Below are 22,925 nucleotides of genomic sequence, written 5' to 3'. Positions count from 1 at the left end.
TAGGGTGGCCAGTTCCTTTCCGCTCCTCCATTCCCTTACCCCGCCACCAACAGTGCGTGGCAAACCATCCAACTCCTGACCACGCCCAATGTTGCTTAACTTCGGAGATCTCACGGGATCCGGTGTTTCAACACGGCTGCGGCCGTTGGCATAATTTCTAGTGTATGGCAGCTAAAATGGAATAAAATTTATAATGCTTTTCCACAAAATACGGGCAACTGCCTCCCACTCGAACCCCTAATGGCCAGCAAATTTGGAACTTCAACACTTGTATTTAGTACAATAACGAAATGCAATTTTCGTTCACATTTTCAGATTTCTTGTCTTAGGCCTAGTATTGTAATATGAGAATATACTGCAAATCTATTTTGAAGTGAAATGAAATGAAATGGCGTATGTCTTTTAGTGCCGGGAGTGTCCAAGGACAAGTTCTGCTTGCCACGTGCAGGTCTTTTGAATTGACTCCCGTAGGCGACCTGCGCGTCGTAATGAGGATGAAATGATGTTGAAGACGACACATACATCCAGCCCCCGTGCCAGAGGAATTAACCAATTATGGTTAAAATGCCCGTCCCTGCCCGGGAATCGAACCCGGGACCCCTGTGACCAAAGGCCAGCACGCTAACAATTTAGCTATGGAGCCGGTCTGTTTTGAAGTTACTCTGGTGGTTTAAAAATATTCGAAGTCATTTCTTTAATGTAACTTCAGTTAGAAATAATTTTGTGTCACCGAGGTGTGTGTTGACAACAACGTATGATAAAGTAAGAACCTAAAGGTGTATTTTGCTGAGACTGCGTTGTCAGAAGACGCCTCTCCGACAGTCATGTTACCAGCAGTGTCAGCAGCGCGTGTCTGCAGGTATCTAAACAGCAGCAGGTTGATTATCGCACACGGGCCGAGCTGATAAGCTGCCTCACGCACCGATAACGTTGGGGTCATCACATCGAACTCTGCCCCTTCATTATTTTCGTCTGACGGAACCGCACTCGCGGCTTAAAGCGGCAGTATCAGCCTGCTGATCTTTGTGTTTAAAGAGCCATTATTTAATCAGCATCAGTGTAAATTAATACCGGCGGTGCTCATGAATTATATCATTCATATTTCAATAATTATTGACGACATGGTAGCATCTGAATAATATAATACTGGACAACTCACTATAAATAAAATGTACGTTATGAATACGATGAAATGTCGTATGGCATTCAGTGCCGGGATATCCCAGGACGGGTTCGGCTCGCCAGGTGCAGGTCTTTCTATTTGATACCCGTAGGCGACCTGTGCGTCGTGATGAGGATGAAATGATGATGAAGACATCACATACACCCAGCCCCCGTGCCATTGGAATTAACCAATTAAGGTTAGGCCAGGAATCGAACCCGGGATCCTCTGAACCGAAGGCCAGTACGCTGACCGTTCAGCAAACGAGTCGGACATGAATACGATGATTTCGTTTCACGTATACGAAAAAAAGAAGACCTCACGTGATTCGATTTCTGTCGGTGCATCACGTGAAGCAGCTGGGCGTACTTTTTAAGAATACTTCTATGAAAGTCGGTGCCTTGGTCTAGGGATAGGGACTTTTCTTCTTACTCAGAGGCCCCGTGTTAATGGTGGTGGTGATTGTTGTTTCAAGAGGAAATACATACATACAGCTAAGTCACTATCTTCTCTGAACAAATTAAGTGGAAAAAAATGAGTACAAATTGAAAACAATTTATTAAACGGAGAAATTTGAAACTGAATTTTTAACACTCAACAGGAAGGGACTTACGGAAAAACTTGAAATCCGGGAAAGAAAGATAATGAGGAAGATGCTGGGGCCAGTCAAGGAAGGTGACAGTTATAGAAGGCGGCCTAACCAAGTGCTCTACAAGTACTATGAAAGAATAACGAATGTAGCAAGGAATAGACGCCTAGCATTCTATGGGCACATCTATATGATGCATCCGACCAGGTTGACCAACCGGATTCTCAGCTACTGGCAAAATAGGAAGACCAAGTCACCATGGTTGATGGAAGTGGATAAAGATCTACAAAAACTGGGAATAACAGAAGGAAATTTAAAGGATCGGACAACACTCAGGAAGATACTTAAACATAAGGAGTTCCAGGACAGACTACTAACGAAGAAGGCTGGCGCCCTTTAGACAAAGGAGAGGAAGGAGCAACACAGCCTGAGGATGCGCAACTACTGGGCAAACATCAAAGCCCATTCCAAAATGTAATAGTTGAATGTCATGGTCCTTAGCTGGCCTATACGAAACAATAATAATAATAATAATAATAATAATAATAATAATAATAATAATAATAATAATAATAATAATAATAATAATAATTCTGTTGCTGGAATGAATGCCAGGATAAACTGGAGTACCCGGAGAAAATCATGTCACGCCTCCACTTTGTCCAGCACAAATAGGCCTATCACATGGAGTGACCGGGATTTGAACCACGGAGCCCAGCAGTGAGAGGCCAGCGCGCTGCCGCCTGAGCCACGGAGGCTAGCTCATATTAATATAAATGCCATTCTTTTTTACGTCTTACTAACTACTTTTACGGTTTTCACAGACGCCGAGGTGCCAGAATTTTGTCCCACAGGAATTCTTTTACGTGCCAGTAAATCTACCGACACGAGGAAGATGTATTTGAGCAGCTTCGGTTACAACCGGACAGAGCCAGGATCGAACCTTCCAACATGGGCTCAGAAAGCCAGCGCTCTACCTGTCGAGCTACTCGGCCCGGCTTTATTACATATTAATTAAGAGCTAAACCAATTTGGTTGCTAAAAGGAACACCAAGATCATTAACTTTGGTAACACATTTCACTTCTTCACTCCCTTCCCCCCTCCATATAACAGTTAAATATTTTACCTTTTCATTTTCTCGTGAAGGATTTTGCACTAAACTTCGAAATATTTAGAGTTAAGTACCATCTTTCGCACCAAACGCTAATGTGATCTATGTCCAAATTATAACTGTTAGGTTCGTCAGTTTGTCGAAACTAATTTATGAATAAACAAAAATGAGAAAATATCTGAAAAAGAAGACATATAATAACAGTTTATACGATTAGAAAATATTAACAAACTATTAAAATATTACAATTTTTATTGAGCTCCGTATCTCAGGCGGCAGCTCGCCTGCCTCTCACCACTGGGTTCCGCGGTTCAAATCCCGGTCACTCCATGTGAGATTTGTGTTGGCTAAGCGGAGGCGGGACAGGTTTTCCTCCGGGTACTCCGGTTTTCCCTGTCATCTTCCATTACAGCAACACTCTCCACTATCATTTCATTTCATCTGTCAGTCATTAATCATTGCCCCAGAGGAGTGCGACAGGCTTCGGCAGTCGGCACAATTCCTATCCTCGCCGCTAGATGGGGGCTTCATTCATTCCATTCCTGACCCGGTTGAAGGAGTGGAAACTGACTGAGAATTTTCATTTTTTTTTTATATTAACTGAGTCTAAACTGAAAAGAGATGGATTACACTATATAAAATACGTATATCTGACTCGTAATTTGCTGTCTCTCTTCATTTGAATTGTTTGGCACGCGAACACATCTTCGGTGGTACGTCTTCCTTCGGTTCAGAGGATCCCGGGTTCGATTACCGGCCGGGTCGGGGATTTTAACCTTCATTGGTTAATTCCATTGGCTCGGGGGCTGGGTGTTTGTGCTGTCCCCAACATCCCTGCAACACACACACTACTCATAACACTATCCTCCACCACAATAGCACGCACTTACCTACACATGGCAGATGCCGCCCACGCTCATCGGAGGGTCTGTCTTAGAAGGGCTGCACTCGGCTAGAAATAGCCACACGAAATTATTATTATTATTATTATTATTATTATTATTATTATTATTATTATTATTATTATTATTTAACATGTAATAAGAAGTGTGTCTCAATTAATTCTGTGGACGTATTTGTAGAAATTATATTAGTTGAAAGCAAAAATATACCTTGCCGGGCTGAGTGGCTCAGTCGGCTGAGGCGCTGGCCTTCTGACCCCAACTTGGCAGGTTCGATCCTGGCTCAGTCCGGTGGTATTTGAAGGTGCTCAAATACGTCAGCCTCGTGTCGGTAGATTTACTGGCACGAAAAAAAGAACTCCTGCGGGACAAAATTTCGGCACCTCGGCGTCTCCGAAAACCGTAAAAGAGTAGTTAGTGGGACGTAAAGCAAATAGCATTAAAAATATACCTTATTCTTAAAAGTTACCTGTTTTTAAAGATGTAATTTTCAGTGGTTTGCAGAATACATTAAACATTCTGTTATATGGATTTATATCTAATGCAATCTTATACCTAAGTGGAGTCAAATGATTGTTTTCACGATGATTTTAAAGGAAAATAACCGATGACACACTAGACAGTAAAAGGTAATAAACAGGACCTTAATTGAAACGCTATCCGGTAAAGGTTTGCCATCCCTGGACTAGGCAACTGCTTTATAATTTATTTTGTTTCTTTTTCTTCTTCCTTTATACCTACAACGGACCACGTGGTTCTTAACTCTGGTGAGCTTTTTTTCTTCTTCTTAGCCCAGTATTCCTGCATTCTAGCGCTATGTATGTCTTTTCCTTCTTGAGTCCATTTCACTCCTACTCCTGGACGCAGTGAATTAGCTGTTAGTGATTCGAGAGAGTCAGATGTCTTGATTAACTTTCTGAACTTATCTCGGATGTAAATATCAATGCGATCAATGTTTATGTATTGTAGGTCTTTCCGAACTAAGTTCGTCCATTTGGTATTTGTTGCTTTCCCTCTAGATACAGTGTTGAAGATCCTTGCAGTGAGTCTCCGGCTGTCAATCCTGACTATGGAACCATAGAACATTAGTCTTATATTCCTCATAGCCGTTGTAATGCTCTCTATTTTATGGTACAGTTCCTTGTTGTGCCTGATTCTGTACCCATCTCCTTCTTTAATGGGACCCATAATCCTTCTGAAGATCTTTCGATCTTTCACTTCCAGTTTTCTGAGTTGTCCTTTACGGGTCATGTTTAGGCATTCTGAGGCGTACAGTACAGATGGTCTTACTACGGTGTTGTAGGTAGTGTTTAAGATTCAAGGAGAGGGATTTAGACTTGTGTATGTTCTTAGACGATATTGTTTTATTTATTTATTTATTTATTTATTTATTTATTTATTTATTTATTTATTTATTTATTTTGTGCTTGTCACGATTCGACCCGTCCAGACTAACTTATGAATTAGCCAGGGCATCCTTTTATATAGAGGATGTTAGACTACAGATGCGCCTACCATCCACAGTCGCCTACCAAGACCTGCTAACAGAGCTACAAGCTAAGAAGAAAGAAACATGGTCTGCGTTCTATCCAACTGAAGCCATGACATCTTCAGACTGGAAAGCGCCCGACTATGATCTTCAACATATGATAATTTGCTTCTCAGTACACGGATTCCAATCAATCAATACTGATCTGCATTTAGGGCGGTCGTCCAGGTGGCAAATTCCCTATCTGTTCTTTTCCTAACTCTTTTGTCGGAAATCACGAAGAACAAATCGAGCTGCTTTTCTTTGGATTTCTTCCAGTTCTTGAATCAAGTAATCCTGGTGAGGGTCCAGTACACTGGAACCATACTCTAGTTGGGGTCTTACCAGAGACTTATATGCCCTCTCCTTTACATCCATACTACAACCAGCTTGAGTGGTGTAATAGGAGACAGGGGTCTCCTAAGGACTTATATAGTGAATCAACTTTTATTTTCACTATAATTGATTTTTTGATTAATGGCTATTACTGTAGCTGCAATAAACCTGTTGTTATTATAATTTATTTAACGATTCAATTATGATAATGTATCAGATGAGAAGTTGCTACCTGAAATGGCTAACGAAATACATTTTCTTGGAAGGCGGTGTCGGAGTGCGCGACATGGTAATTACCAGATGGTGAACACGTCACCGGGAACTAATAATGGGATGAATCAATAAGGTGGAGCCGAGCAGATTGAATTGGAACAGAGGGCGTGCAGGTGGCAGGTCTAAGATCTGGAATCTACTTAAAGAGACATTAACACTCACGGGGAACCCTTCTTAATCGGCATATCAGACGCCGAGATGAGCTTTGGTGGACAAAAAGCACTGTTTAATACATAATGTTCCATGCAATATTCCAGCTGCTTATCACGAATGGTTTGGAGCCTCTAAGTGGAGGGGCAGGGTTACGTAGCTGTCAGCCTGTATTCGGGAGGTTGTGGGTTCGAATCACACGTGTAGGCAGCCCTGAAGATGGTTTTCCACGATTTCCCATTTCTCACCAGGCAAATGCTGGGGCTGTACCTATAAAAGGTTACGGCCATTTACTTTCCAATCCTAGCCCTTTCCTACCCCATCATCGCCATAAGACCTATCTGTGTCGGTGCGATATAAAGTAAACTGTAAAAAAGAAGAAATCACAGAGTTTATTGTTTTGTTTTTCCTTGCGTGTTTTAGACAGCTTGTGTAAACTTAATAATTTTGATGTAATACGGTATGGCGTCCGCAGAGGCCTGGTGCAGGTGTTCTGAGTTGCATCCCATGGGCGACCTGCACGTTTGTGAGGACGGAGCCCTATCTATGAGGAATTTTAATGTTGAAGACGGCATACATACCTAGTCCCCGAGCCAGATGAATTAAACAATGAAGGTTAAAATCCCCAACCCGGTCGGGAAACGAACTTGGCAACCCTTAGACTGAAGGCCAGCATGCTAACCAGTTAATATTGAATCTGGACATCGTTTTGAGATTCATAACATACAATTTTACACCATATTTTACGGCCCAATTTCACCACTGCACAAGAGGCTCGTATTCGTCATAACGAAGAGCAAATACACGACAACGTTCTCGAAAAGACGTCCATTAGTCTACTATGTCTTTTTCTCCCTGGGAAGGCTGTATGTTCCTTTCTCTAAAACCATGTCTTACAGCTCATATAACAGAAAGCTAGCAATTTTCACTTTGTTAAGTCCCATTACTGTATCTCCTAAGATGAACAGTGAATGTGTGTTGAATCATAAACTCCTTTGTGTAAAAATGCCTTATCTATGCGACACAAAGTTACAAGCCCCTCAATGGCATAGACCCGCACAACAAATGTGTCTGAGAAGTTACCGATGAATCGCGGGTTGGTAAGGTCGATTGGGTTTTTGTGTCGGGGGTGACCGAGGATACGTTCGGCTCGCACGTCTTTATATACGCCCATGGGCAACCTGCACGTCTAGGTATGATATGATGATAATAATAATGTAGGGAGGTGGTCTACTCATGTCGAATAACACCAACGGGTTTGATCATAGCTTAACGTCTCCATCTGACGGACGAAACACCTTCAGCGTCATATGCCCTCACTCCATATGAATCAATCAATCATCAATCAATCAATCAATCAATCAATCAATCAATCAATCAATCAATCAATCAATCAATCAATCAATCAATCAATCAATCAATCAATCAATCAATCAATCAATCAATCAATCAATCAATCCTGATCTGCATTTAGGGCAGTCGCCAAGGTGGCAGATTCCCTATCAATTGTTTTCCTAGCCTTTTCCTAAATGATTTCATAGAAATTGGAAATTTATTGAACATCTCCCTCGGTAAGTTATTCCAATCCCTAACTCCCCTTCCTGTAAATGAATATTTGCCCCAGTTCGTCCTCTTGAATTCAAACTTTATCTTCATATTGTGATCTTTCCTACTTTTATAAACGCCACTCAAACTTATTCGTCTACTGATGTCCTCCCATGTCCTCTCCGCTGACAGCTCGGAACATACCACTTAGTCGAGCAGCTCGTCTTCTTTCTCCTAATTCTTCTCAGCCCAAACTTTGCAACATTTTTGGAACGCTACTCTTTTGTCGGGAATCACCCAGAACAAATCGGATGAACACTGTGGAAAGATTTGGAATTGCACCCAGTCTTTTGGCACTCAATCTACTGATTAGAACTCGTGCATCACCATCTCTCTTACCCTGCCGGCCAACATTCTGATTGTGAATTATATGTCCACCAGTGGGATTCGAACCGTCTAACCACGGCGTCAGATCATACGGACTTGACACTTTAACGATCATGGCCACCATGTGGACTATAATAATAATAATAATAATAATAATAATAATAATAATAATAATAATAATAATAATAATAATAATAATAATAGGTAAGGGTGTATTCTGCCCGAAAGCAGGTCCAAACCTCCGCAGAGGTGTTCCTGAGCCGGAGTTTACGTGCGGTAGGGTGGCCAGTTCCTTTCCGCTCCTCCATTCTTTACCCCCCACCAACAGCGCGTGGCAACCCTTCCAACTCCTGACCACGCCCAATGTTGCTTAACTTCGGAGATCGCACGGGATCCGGTGTTTCAACACGGCTACGGCCGTTGGCTAATAATAATAATAATAATAATAATAATAATAATAATAATAATAATAATAATAATAATAATAATAATAATAATAATAATAATTCGAAAGTTTGCAGATCTTATTTTGTCATGCTCATAAATATTAAATTATGCAATCATAATAAAAAGCGTATAGACTCACACTTTGGCTGAGTTTAGTGGGCCCTGCCTTCGATTCTCTGGGATTCTATCTACATCTGGTTAATTGCTTTAGCTCAGGGACCTCGTGTTTGTGTTCATCTTAGTACACATCTTTATTTGCATATGACACATCAAACAACAATCCACCACAGAACACACGCAATATCTTGGCGTCAGGAAGGGCATCCAGTCGTGAAACTGTACATAATATACCGCGAGTGCCGGCCACAAATTACTCGAGAAACATTATCTGGTAGAGAAAGCGAGTAATCAAGAAGCGCCTACTTCCTTCTTAAAGCAAGCAGTGTTCTCCGTCCAGTCACTCTTTAGATAGATATAAATGGGAAGTCCTGTTGCAATTCAAACAGCTGCAATTGTGAGGAGCGCAGTGTAGCCCCATACAAGTGTTAGTGAAAGTGCTGATTGTCACCACCAACTAGAAATCAACTCTGAACGGAAAATAATTTTGTTCTAATAATCAAATATGTTCATATATAATGGATATAAATGATAAAAAACTGTGACAAATAACATTACATTGTGTTCATATTTCATGATGGACAATCGCATATCATGTTTTAATAGTGGAAACAGCATATAATTAGTCTGTAACTGTCAGTAAATTAAAATGATGCATACTGCTCCGAAAGTTATAGGGCTTTCTTCCCATAAATATGTAGCCTACTGTATGGTGTGTAGTTAAGAAATCCGACGTCGGGGAGGCAAATTATTAGACCTTGTCCTCCTATTTCCAAGATAGTGGGTTCGATTACAGGTGTGAGCGAGTCCAAATACGACAACTCCGTGTCATTTGCCTGCGGTACGTTGAAGAACTCCTGCTGAGTAACATTCCAACATCACTTAATTCTATACCAATTCGGGGCTGAAAATTCTAAAAGGGCTATGTGCCAATATGAATATTTTGAGATGTTAGTGAAAAACAGACAGGAGGTCAAATGAAGTGTATCGTGATTTACCTATGTAAGGCATTTCATAGGGTAGATCATAGGAGACCACTGTAAAAAAAAAATAGTGCAGTTAGAATACACAAAAAAGTGACTGAATGGGTGGCCTTACGTCTAGAAAACAGAACTCGGAGAATTTAAGTAGATCAAGTGATATCTAATCCTGTGATCATTAAGAAGCGAACTCCTTGAGGGAATATTATTGGACTTTTATGCTTTTTTATGCATATAAATAGTATGAGTAAACAACTGAAATGAGAGATAAGACTTCTTTGGATGATGTTATTCTGTAGGGTAGAGTAATAAATAAGCTGTAAGATTTGAGCAGGTGCAGAAAAGACCTCGATAATGTGAGGTAGACAGCAGGCAATCGTACGATGATAAATGGGGTTAAAAGTCAGAGTTTCACAAATAGGGAAAGTGAAATGAAAATGAAAATCGACAGCTTGTTTCCAGTCATTTGACCGGGTCAGGGATGGAATGAATGAAGTCCCCATCTAGCGGCGAGGATAGGAACTGTGCCGGCTGCTGAAGCCTGTCGCACTCCTTTGGGGCAATGATTTTTTTTTTTTTGCTAGGGGTTTTACGTCGCACCGACACAGATAGGTCTTATGGCGACGATGTGATAGGAATGGCCTAGGAGTTGGAAGGAAGCGGCCGTGGCCTTAATTAAGGTACAGCCCCAGCATTTGCCTGGTGTGAAAATGGGAAACCACAGAAAACCATCTTCAGGGCTGCCGATAGTGGGATTCGAACCTACTATCTCCCGGATGCAAGCTCACAGCCGCGCGGGGGCAATGATTAATGACTGACAGATGAAATGAAATGATATTGGAGAGTGTTGCTGGAATGAAAGATGACGGGGAAAACCGGAGTACCCGGAGAAAAACCTGTCCCGCCTCCGCTTTATCCAGCACAAATCTCTCATTGAGTGACCGGGATTTGAACCACGGAACCCAACCGTGAGAGGCCGACGCGCTGCCGCCTGAGCGACGGAGGCTTAAGCTCTGAATGAATATTCGACCAAATGTAATTGAGATGATATACAAGAAAAAAATTAAATGACGTATGGCTTTTAGTGCTGGGAGTGTCCCAGGACAAGTTCGGCTCGCCAGGTGCAGGTCTTTTGATTTTACTCCCGTAGGTGATCTGCGCGTCAGCATGAGGATGAAATGGTTATGAAGACGACACATACACCCAGCCCTCGTGCCAGCAAAATGAACCAATTATGGCTAAAATTCCCGACCCTGGCGGGAATCGAACCCGGGACCCCTGTGACCAAAATCTAGCACGCTAACCGTTATCCAAGGAGCCGGAAAATATACAAGAAGCATTCTGATAGCAAATGTAATCTTGAACCTAAGAGAGGAGACTATGGAAAAGTGTTTATTTTGACGATAAATATATGCTACATTTGATAAATTAACTTTGTTTTCTCTCTCAAGCTTTGCCATTGAAAAGACGTTTCTTCCTATTTTTAAATATAATGATTATAAATTGTTTACCAGTTCAAATTTTTCTGCAGTCGAGCATTTTCTGTAGGCCTGCATAATGAACACTTTATCCCCAATCCATGGGTTATTTGGTCTACCCGAAAGTAGATGATTCTTCTGATTGAATCCTTGTGTTGATATTGAGAAGTATCGATTTTTGTATTGATAATGCCGTGATATCGATATTTTAATTATCGATATCGAAAAATATTGATATTTTAGTAGAATATATCCGAACGTGTCTTGCGTCCCCTACATCAAGTACAGTAGGTTCTGGTTTAACAGAGGCTAGTTTTGTGTGGCTGTACTGAGAATGTTTTCCGTTGTTTTCCATACTCCCGTACTAAGGTGAATGCCAGAGCAGTTCCCATTTTAGGCCATGGACTTTCTCCTCAAATGACATCACAGAAACAAATCTCGCTGGCCTGAGGCACGGCACCATACCCTGTCGGGTTATCAAATGGAAACTTTAACCTACCCCGCTATAACCCAGAGCTCAATTGAATTGAAATGCTGAACAAGAGATATTCAAATAAAAAAATATATTTTAAATTGTGTGTCGAAAAAGGAAATTATGAAATCAAAACATATACGAACGAGAGTAATCACGGAAGGTGATAAGATGGTTAAGGGGCCTGCTTGTCCTAGAATAATGGATATAATTACTGAAAGTTAAATATAATATCAAATGTAGTAATACATAAATTGTTGTATTGTCGTGTCGTTATCTTCTATTCATAATTAAGCCGTTAAGTAGGGCATGTTGTTAATGGTAAGACTTGTAACACAAAAAGAAAGCATTAAATGAGCTAGGAAAAGGGGAGATACATGTTGTCCTGGACAATATAGCATTGTTAACGTCTAGGGCAAAATAAATTATAGCTTTGTTCGTAGTACAGTCAGAAACTGTTGCCGACTATCAGACGCGTGCGCACATTCAAATTCGCGTTCATAGCAGCGATCATCAGAGTTGCTGATTACTAATGTGTTGTTCCTACATAGTTTTCAAACTGTTGCAAACCATCAGCAAACCGGTGGAACAGTTTCTGATCCTGGACGAAAAACTTTTTCAGTCAGCGAGTCAGAATATGCGCGCGCATACCCACTGCCATCTATGTTCGTTTCAAAACTGAGTTGAGAATTACTCCACAGCCGTGATTAGTCGCTCAAGTAACCTACAAAATAAGTAAAATTTACCAAATATATAACTTCAGGTCTGTTTGTATGTCTCGAACCACATCCGTTCGTAGTGAAAATGAGCTCGTCACGTTTCAAACTAGTTGCTAACTGGGCGTGCGCATATGGACGACAACAAATCGAACTATAACGTGTGACAGTAAAGTTCGGTGAATAGTCCTGTACTACGAACATAGATGAACAATGCGCGACAGTGACCTTACTGTCCTTCGAAATAGTCCCCTCCCATAACTATGCACTGCTGAGATCGGCGATACATGTCCTGGAAACTTTGCAAGAACGCTTCCTTTGGGATGATGTTCAAAAGCCTTGTCACGTTTCGTTGGATATCAGGAATATCATTAAATCTCTTTCCTTTCAAAGCAAGTTTGAGTTGTGGGAATAGGAAGAAGTCTGGAGGATTGAGATCCGGCGAGTATGAGGAATGTTCAAGTTTCACCCCCCCCCCCCCTTTTTTGCCATGAACTGTTTGGCGATATTGGTTGTGTGTGGGCGATTCACGGTTAATCTGCAGTTCATCCGCTATCATGCGCACATTTAATCGCCCATCGTACGCTATTAATGTCCTCACCTTCTCAATGATTTCGTCACTGACGGCGGTCGTCGGTCTTCCGCTACGGGGATTGTCAGAAATACTTTGCGCCTCCTCGGAAACGGGGGAACCACTCGTACACGCGCTTCAAGGACAGTGCTTGATCTTCATAAACACGTACCAGCATCCCATGCGTTTCTTTCGGTGTCTTGCCAAGCTTAAAACAAAACTGTACATTGATCTTTTGGTCGTTCATGTTCCTGTTCGCCGTTCAGAACCAACGCACTAAACACGCACTGTGTCAAACAGGTCCTACACGGTACACACACGATGTTGAACTGAACAACATTGGGAACAGGTGGTCAAAACCTGCTGCTATGCAGGTGCAGCGCTGCGTGTCGCCAGTGTTGCCGGATCGACCGTTCTGACTTCATTCACCGAACTTTATTGTCACAGGTTATATATTTCGGACTTTTAGTTTTCAAAACTTGAAGTTACGATTAAAAATCCTAATTAATTTCTGAAGCTCACAGAGTACACAACACGTTGATTCAAAAGAGCTGGCGTCTCGAACCACATCCGTTCGTAGTGAAAATGAGCTCGCCATTTTTCAAACTAGTTGCCAAATGGGCGTGCGCATATGGACGACAAATGGAACTATCACAGATTCGTTCTGCGAACAAACTTTATATTTATTGTAGTAATTGTCAAATAATTATAAGAGGAAAATGTAATGCATGTATCAAACTTAATGAATTGCAATAAAAGTACGCTCTCTCTCTAGTTTCAGGTGATACGGAACTAGGGGATGTGAGTATTCTATTCTATTCTACAAAATGCATTCCTTTTTTTTTTGGTTGCTATTTATTCAACGTGGCACTAATACAGTACATCGAAGGTTTTCAGCGAAGGAAGGTTGGGAAAGGGGTAGGACTATTAAGGTAGCGGCCGTGGCCTTTAATAAGGTACAACCCCAGCATGTTCCTGATGTAAAAATGGTTAACCACAGGAAAACCATCTTCAAGCCTGGCAGCGGTGGGATACGAATCGCCCTTAACCACATGACCAATTTGCTCGGTAAAATACATTCTGATGCCAAATGTAATCTTGAATAAACGTACAGTACCTAATTCTCGATCAAAAGTCTGTTTGTGTTCTTTGAGTAATTATTATAGTATGCTTAACAAGCAGTGTTGTCAACTTATATTTTCAAGATCCGCTAAATACTACTAAAAATCCGCTAAAATTCCGCCAAGAAATCCGATCTCAAATAATGAATAATAATAACAACAACAACAACAACAACAACAACAACAACAACAATAATAATAACAATAAAAGTAAATGTCTGCACTCACCTGATCTGTGAGTTTCACTGGGATTAACCCCCTGTCTGCGAGCTGGCGAGTTAAAACTTGTAGGCGTTTTTCTGCCGGGTACAAACTAGGTGAATCCCCTACCTCAAGGGCCACACACAGAACAGGCCAGTTCATTGAACGGTCGTCCTTCATAGCATAAGTATAAATGCTACTCTCTCACAGTTTCATTATCTGTCGTCATTCGTCTTCTAAGAGATAAGCACCCTTTTCTCCACGCATTACAAATTGATGATACCACGATCTCATAACATCAAATCAAATAACATGTTTTCCTCATGTGGCTGCTAGCTCCTGACAAGAAATACGGAATAGCTCAGAGACAGACTGGAGTACAAATTTAAAAAAAGTAATATGGATAAAACGCTAAATTCCGCTATAATAAATCTAGAATTCCGCCAAAAATTCCGCTGTCCGCTAAATTGTATATTTCTCCGCCGACAGTCTTCTAATTCCGCCAAATTTAGCGGAAAATCCGCTAAGTTGGCAACACTGTTAACAAGTCCTCATTATTATTTCTGCATACGTTGGTGATGGTGGTGATAATTAAGAGGGAGTACATCTCTTAACAGTAATGAAGAGAACAATGTTCTTATTCGTAGAATGAAGATTAGTAAAAACGAAGGGCGTGAAGATGAAATACTTCACAAACCTCGTAAAACATTGCTTACTGAATGAGTTTACTTGGCAGTATGATCCATGGTGGCTGTAAGTTTGACTTCGGGGGATGATGGGTTCGAACTCCACCGTTGATGGCCTGTAATATGGTTTTCCATAGTTTTCCATTTTCATGCGAAAAAAATGCACTCCATCTCCTATATACGACCCATACTGGGCAGCCAAGTAGCTCAGTTCTTTTGGTAAGGTGGTGGGGATGATTACTGTTTTAAGAGAAAGTACAACAAAGCAATCATCCTCTAGTAACACTAATACGATATCCGACATTTTTAATAATGAAGGTATCGGCCAAAGAAAGCCAGAGGCTACGAAGGGCGAGAAAATTAAGGACTCCCTAGCTCTCGAATGCTCTAACAGCATCGGCGTCACAAAAGAACAAGAGTTGACCAAGGGAGGTCGAATAGGATAGATTAATTTAAGGAGCCTGGCACAGGTATGTGGAAGCAATACAGGACTCAGCTAAGGGCCCCGTGTTCGCCAATCACACTGCCATGTTGAGAGTCCCTGCGGCCTCTTTTAATCGCCTCTTACGACAGGCAGGCGATACCGTAGGTGTTATTCCACCGCCTTCCCCCCCCCCCCCCAGGGTGTTCTTTTGGAAATCGTTTTATGCACACTCTCAGGGGAAACTGTACTCCTCTAACAATATACAACTTTCCGGGATCTGAACGTAACGACTGTTACAGAAGAATTGCTTCCCACTGTTCATGTTTAACTCTTTGCATACCGTATGTAATTATGGCCCCACTTCCAGTTCAGAGGACAGCTGCCTTAATAAAACGGGAACACATATGTTTGCCTCTGGTATTAATCTATTGCCAACATTGATTTGATCTGAGTTAGCATGTAAACGTTATTCCCTTTCGGAAGGTGTGCCCATATATTTGACATGTGCTGACTTGCTAATAGACTGCTTTTTAAGCGAACTGCCATGATGAATGTTATGATTGTGACAACACCATGAATATCCATGCATTACACCGGAATATGACCCTCCCAGGAAGAGCGAGACAGCTCCTGATGGCCGAGTCCCGGGTTTGAGACCCTTCAGTACTTGCATATGGAACAGTATGATGTAATTTGACTTGTTGTCGATGTGATTAGCCGAAATGGAATTGCCTTCAAACTTCTATTTGTGGGATTGTATTGTTTGATAAATAACTCTGGTTAGAAAATAGAAGCGTATTCCTTTCCTATTTACGGCTGTCACAGTCGAGTAATATTGCAGCGGATTTTTTACCGTGGCAGCCGCGGTTCGAATTTCACTCAGTGTATGTGGGAGTTTTGAAACGAAAATTACTGAGCTCGATAGCTGTAGTCGCTGAACTGCAGCCAGCATCCAGTATTCGGGGAATAGTTGGTTCAAACCCCATTGTCGGCAGCCCTGAAGATGATTCTCCGTGGTTTTCCATTTTCACACCAGGCAAATGCTGGGACTGTACCTTAATTAAGGCCACGCAAACCTCCTTCCCACACCTAGCTCTCTCCTATCTCATCGTCGCCATAAGACCTATCTTTGTCGGTACGACGTAAAGCAACTTAAAAAAATAAGAAAAAAGAACAGTCATGTCTCCATTGTTCGGATTTCACATAAAATTGGAGGCCCTGTGGTTATGGTCACGATATCAAGAGTGACGTGAAATAATTCATTTCACTTGACCGTTTGGTGCAGGTAAAACATTATATAGACTATGCTGTATTATGCATTTACTTTTAATTGTATTTTTGTTGTATGGACATTGTTGAGTATCTGTCCCTAGTACTGTAGGCCTATTTAGTGTTTTGTAGAATTACTACGCCTTGCTTTTATTTTTATGTTTAAATTATTAAATGTTATCATTGAAAGTGGTTAAGTGTAAGGCAGGACCGTGAGCCGTAACTTCGCCACAAATGTGAGTCTAGAATAAATAAATAAATAAATAAATAAATAAATAAATAAATAAATAAATAAATAAATAAATAAATAAATAAATAAATAAATAAATAAATAAATAAATAACAAGCTCGTTTTTCTTTCTTTTTCTTGCCTGTTGCATCGCCAATGAAACAAGTGCAGGCTTCTGAAACGTGGATGCATCACAGGATACCGTAATTCGGATTGCCCACGTAACCAATGAGGAGGAAATCTGGCGTGCCGGGAAATCAAAAAACACAGAGGAGCAGCCTATTTCGGTCATATCCTCCTAGATTACACTCTGATACAACTAACATAGAAGACAAGATAGAAGGGAGATTCTGGATGCGGAATCTCCAACAGTTGTTCCACAATCATGATATGGCAACCCTGATGCAGTACAAGCGAAACAGGAATAATTCTTCCACGACGGTTGCCAATCTTTCGTGAGGAGAAATTACTAATAGCAGATTTATTTATTTAGTTGCAAGTTGCTTTACGTCGCACAGACACAAATAGGTCTTATGGCGACGATGGGATAGGGAAGGTCTAGGAGTGGGAGGGAAGCGGCCGTGGCCTTAATGAGGTGCAGCCCCAACATTTGCTTCGTGTCGAAATGGTAAACCAGGGAAAACATCTTAGGGCTACCGACAGTGGGAGTTTGAACCCACCATCTCCCGAATGCAAGCTCACAGCTGCGCACCCCTAACCGCACGGGCTACCCGCTCTGTATTTATTTAGCATATGGCTTTTAGTGCCGGGAAGTGTCCAGAACACGTTCGGCTCTCCTGGTACAGTTTTATATTATACGGGCATGGTGACCTGCGCGGATGTGGGATGATGATAATAAGGAAGGGAGAGGGTGAAATCCGGTGTCGGCACATAGCCTACTCCTGTGAAATAACACCAATTGTATGCCCTTACTGCATATGAACACTGGGGAGAGGTTTGAAATTGAATCCAGCTACGCAATTTAGTTATTAGAAAGTGTATACCACCACCTCTCCTACCCTCTCTAACATTCTAATGATAAAAATGTTTCTGAAAAAATGACCCCAACTGGCTAATCACAGTGTCATTTTATTTAGATTTTATGCCTTAACGATCATAGTTATAAGATGGGCTAGTAGAAGATGAGAGCGAGTGAGATGGAGCTTGAACTGTATCAGAAGATCCTTCAATAGAAACATCAGAGAAGGTCTGTAAATTGCCTCATTTTTGCAGGGTTAAGGAAATAGATAATTTTTTTAATTTCCAAACTAAGATCGTATGAAATTGGGCTTAATTTTCAAGTTAACTCATATTTACGAACTAGTTGTGGAATTGACTTCTTTAGTATTTAAGAAGCACACCTGGTATTCATAGCTGATCATTTCTATGCACAATAATGTTCATTGTTACCGCAGTCACAGGAAAAGCTTGAACACTAGTATTGCATTTATTTTTAATATTCTAAAATGTTACAGGAATAAGATAAAACTGTGAAATTTTTAGCGTCCCTGGTCCTCTTACCTTCGGGAAGAAATACAAAATAAATGCATTGAAAATATACTTGCAGTTCTGTCATAAAGTAAAAAAAACCTCTTCAATATACTTTACGGTAAATTATTCAATATATTATTGCGTCCCCCCCCCTTTAGTTTAATGTTGAAACATTTCTTAGCAGAAAATAGTAGAGCTCCCTTTACTACGAAAAACGTAAAATTAAGCACTTTCCTCAATTATTCCGAAAGTTTAAGGGCTGAAGGGCCAGAAAACATTTCAAATTGTGAGTCCTGTATAGCTCTATTAAACTAAAAAAAAACCACTTCCGGCCTAAATACAGTTCCGAAAAATAGTCTAAAATTGTTTTTCTTTTACTCATTTTCCTTTTTATTTTATCTCTAGTCAAATTAACTTATTTACATAATTCTTTCTGTAATGTGTTCCTTGGTTCAATACACTCAGGCGTTTTTTGGATTTTTGAAAAATGTCCACACCGAATGTAGTTATAAGGGCTTAAGTGAAACGCTGCATTGACTCTCATTAGCGCTCGTAGTGGTAGAAAAAGCCAAACTGCTAATCTAATCGACCGGATAACGATGATTAAGAAAAGGATTGTAATTTTTAGGATATTAACATACGGTACTTTATTATATTTTATTCACCTAAAATTCGTAGCTCATATTCCTAGGATGTTTTCAACATCGGGTTGCTTGTCTGTGGAATTTTTTTCACAACAGGTTAAATGTTTAAATCACTTCAGCTGATGATCGCCATCATCACCTTATTAATTTGTAAGTGTAATGAGAGGGCCTAGAATGTTAACTTCGCCACCTGTAAATAAATAAATAAATAAATAAATAAATAAATAAATAAATAAATAAATAAATAAATAAATAAATAAATAAATAAATAAATAAATAAATAAATAAATAGGTAAATAAATAAATTGTGTATTTACCCATTTAGTCCTGTTTCACAATACGGGATCGGGTGTTAGGTGAGATGAAATTAAATGGCATGTTTTACGCCAACCTCAGTTGACGAGATTATGGAGATGAAATGAATGATGGCGTATGAAATTGGGGAAGAAGGTGGAAGGAGTTGGCTATGGCCTAGGCATATGAACTGCCCCGGCAATTGCCTGAAAATGGGAAACCAAAGGAAACAATTTTCAGAACAGCTGACGGTGCGGTTCGAATCGATAATAATAATAATAATAATAATAATAATAATAATAATAATAATAATAATAATAATAATAATAATAATAATTTGTTCGTTGTACTGTCGAACATCCCCTGTAAGTGGGGGGCGCAGACGAAGAATACACCAACGGTATCCCCTTCCTGTCGTAAGAAGCGACTACAAGGTGCGACCAAGAGATGATTGAATCCGAACCATAAGACTACTTGTAATTAGTATCATCAAGTGAGGAACACCATGGGTCGCCTTTACTTGCGAGTAGTACCACTATGTTAGGTACACAATAGGTTTGTGATTAGTAGAAACGGAGAGTGAATCAGTATGGGTTTTACAGTATCCGTGTTTAGTACGATTATGTGAGAAACACCACAGGTCTGGTCGTCGCCTGTGATTAGTGCGCACTATGTGATGAACACCACGGGATAGTAAGTCTCTGTGATTAGTACACCTATGTGAGGAAAACCATGAGTTTGCGTTGCCTATGAATGGCGCCGTAATGTGGGAAACACTATAGGTCTGCGTTACCTGTGTGTATTACGTTACCTGTGAGTAGTATCACAATGTGTGGAACACCGTAGGTCTACGTTACTCATGATTAGCACCACTACATGAGAAATGTCTTGGTTCTTACTTTCCTAGCTATGTAGGTACCATTATGAGGGGCCGATGAACTTGATTTTGGACCCCTTTAGGCAACAAGCGCCATCGATTGAGGATTGTGCTTTGGAAGCAGCCCCTTGGTTGGTATACAATTGTTTTAAGTTCGTAATCATTGTTCATCGTCTTTTTATATTAGATTCATGTTCAGCCACTCATTCTTGATCATCACGTTTTGAATTCTGGTCAGTGGATGAGATTTGACTTTTAAATAGCCACTAGCTGTAGTACCCGGCGTTGCCCGGATAGTTTTTGAATGTTTACATTTAATATTTGTATTACCAGTTAGTTAAGTGTGAAGTGAATGCTTATAGAATTCTTTTTGAGATGTTGATTTTACGACTTATCATGTAGTTTTAGAGTTATTTAGATGTATCTGACTTCAAGTTTTAGATTATTAATTATTGAGTAAACACTAATCTCGGTCATTTTATACTATTTACTTTGAAGCCCTTCTCAGCTCCTGCCTCGATGGAGGCTGAACGTGGACTGAAACGCTATCCACAGCGGATTTCGACATTAATATTGGTTATTTTCCTTATTTTTGCAAGTCAGCCCCTCTCATTCCCCAACACCAGCGGGGGCTAGGTGTATCTGACCTCCACAGTAATGTTTTCTATATAGTAAGTCATGTGTATACCAAGTTTGATTGATAGATATGCTAAAACATACACACATACATCCTTAAACTCTGTCCCTTTGGACGTTTTCAATTTTTTGCCAGTTCTCATCCGCCTGCCGAGTAGGACTGAGCTTTATCTTAAACGGCATCCAGAGTGTTACAGTTCATCTCAGTGACCCCGAAAACTATGGATTAGACACAAATTTCGGTCATTTTCGGTTAATATTTACATTTCGCCCCTACTTTAGAGTCTAGGAGTCTCTTACCCCTAGCGTATATTTCTCCAGACAGTAGGTCCAGTATACACACATGCGTCCATTCTCTCGGTCATTTTCGAAATTCTGTTTTTCACTTTTTCTCACCGCTATGCGAAAGGAGGCAGAAATTTGACTTCTAAAAAAATTGGAGCGTTACTATTCATCTCAGCGACCCCGAAAAGAATGGATTCGACACTATTTTCGATTATTTCTACATCTCATCCCGTCGTAGGTGTGCTAGGGTTGTCATACCTCCACGCACTTTGTCTCCTGATAATAAGTCATAAGTGACCAAGTTTGTTTGAAATTATTCCCGTAGTCCCGAAACGTATGGATTCAACACTAATATCGGTCATTTTCAGTCTTAATTACATTTCGCACCCTTATCTAAGGCTTCAAGGGGTGTCTTTCCCCCTTAGTATTTTTTTCAGGTAGTAGGTAATATTTGTATTCAGTTCTGCTGACAGTTATACTGGAACGTACAAAAAACATCCTTAATCTCGGTCATTAGGATATTTTCTGTTCTTGACTCCTTCTCACCCGCCTGGCAATTGGGGATCAACTTGGACTTAAACGACAACCGGAGTGTCACTCCTCATTTAAGCGACACCTAAAACCATGGATGTGGCATTATTTTCGATTATTTTATACCTAACTCCCTTCCTAACCACTCACCACAAAAGGGGCCTTAATTTGGACTTTAAAAGTCCAGAGTGCCACTATTCACCTCAGCGACCCTAAAAACTGTGGATTCGACACTAATTACGATTATTTTTATACATCACTCCCCCCTCGCCCCCACCCCAAAGGGGGCTGAACTTTGACTTTTAAAAAATTCGGAGTGTAACTATTCATCTCAACGACCCCGAAAAGTATGGATTCGACACTATTTTCGTTTATTTTTATATATGACCCCCTCGCCCCCTGCCCCTAAGGGTTCCTGGGGTGTCTTACCCCCACGTGGTTTGTCTCCTGATACCAAAAATCCGGAGTGTCGCTATTCACTTTGGCGACCCCGAAAACTATGTATTTGACACTATTTTCGATTATTTGTATATATCACTTCCCCCTCGCCCCACCCTAAAAGGGGGCTGAACTTGGACTTTAAAATAAATCGGAGTGTCACTATTCATCTCAGGGACCCCGAAAAGTGTGGATTCGACACTATTTTCGTTTATTTTTATTTATGACTCCCCTCGCCCCCCGCCCCTAAGGTTTCCTGGCGTGTCTTACCCCCACGTGGTTTGTCTCCTGATACTGAAAATCCGGATTGTCACTATTCACTTTGGCGACCCCGAAAACTATGTATTCGACATTATTTTCGATTACTTGTATATATCACTCCCCCCTCGCCCTCACCTCTAAGAGGGCTTAACTTGGACTTAAAAAAAATCGGAGTGTCACTATTCATCTCAGCGACCCCGTAAAGTGTGGATTCGACACTATTTTAGTTTATTTTTATTTATGACCCCCCTCGCCCCCCGCCCCTAAGGGTTCCTGGCGTGTCTTACCCCCACGTGGTTTGTCTCCTGATACTGAAAATCCGGAGTGTCGCTATTCCCTTTGGCGACCCCGAAAACTATGTATTCGACATTATTTTCGATTATTTATATACACTGACTGACAGAGCAAATGCAACACCAAGAAGGAGTGGTCAGAACTTTATGCCAATTGCAGGGTAGACTGACGTCACTGAGGTATGCTCATGATGTGAAATGCGCCGCTGTGCTGCGCACGTAGCGAACGATAAATGGGACACGGCGTTGGCGAATGGCCCACTTCGTACCGTGATTTCTCAGCCGACAGTCATTGTAGAACGTGTTGTCGTGTGCCACAGGACACGTGTATAGCTAAGAATGCCAGGCCGCCGTCAACGGAGGCATTTCCAGCAGACAGACGACTTTACGAGGGGTATGGTGATCGGGCTGAGAAGGGCAGGTTGGTCGCTTCGTCAAATCGCAGCCGATACCCATAGGGATGTGTCCACGGTGCAGCGC

The sequence above is a fragment of the Anabrus simplex genome, chromosome 1 (genome assembly GCF_040414725.1).
Source record: "Anabrus simplex isolate iqAnaSimp1 chromosome 1, ASM4041472v1, whole genome shotgun sequence".
Taxonomy (NCBI): Eukaryota; Metazoa; Arthropoda; class Insecta; order Orthoptera; family Tettigoniidae; genus Anabrus; species Anabrus simplex.
Note: the sequence above shows the minus strand (reverse complement) of the source record.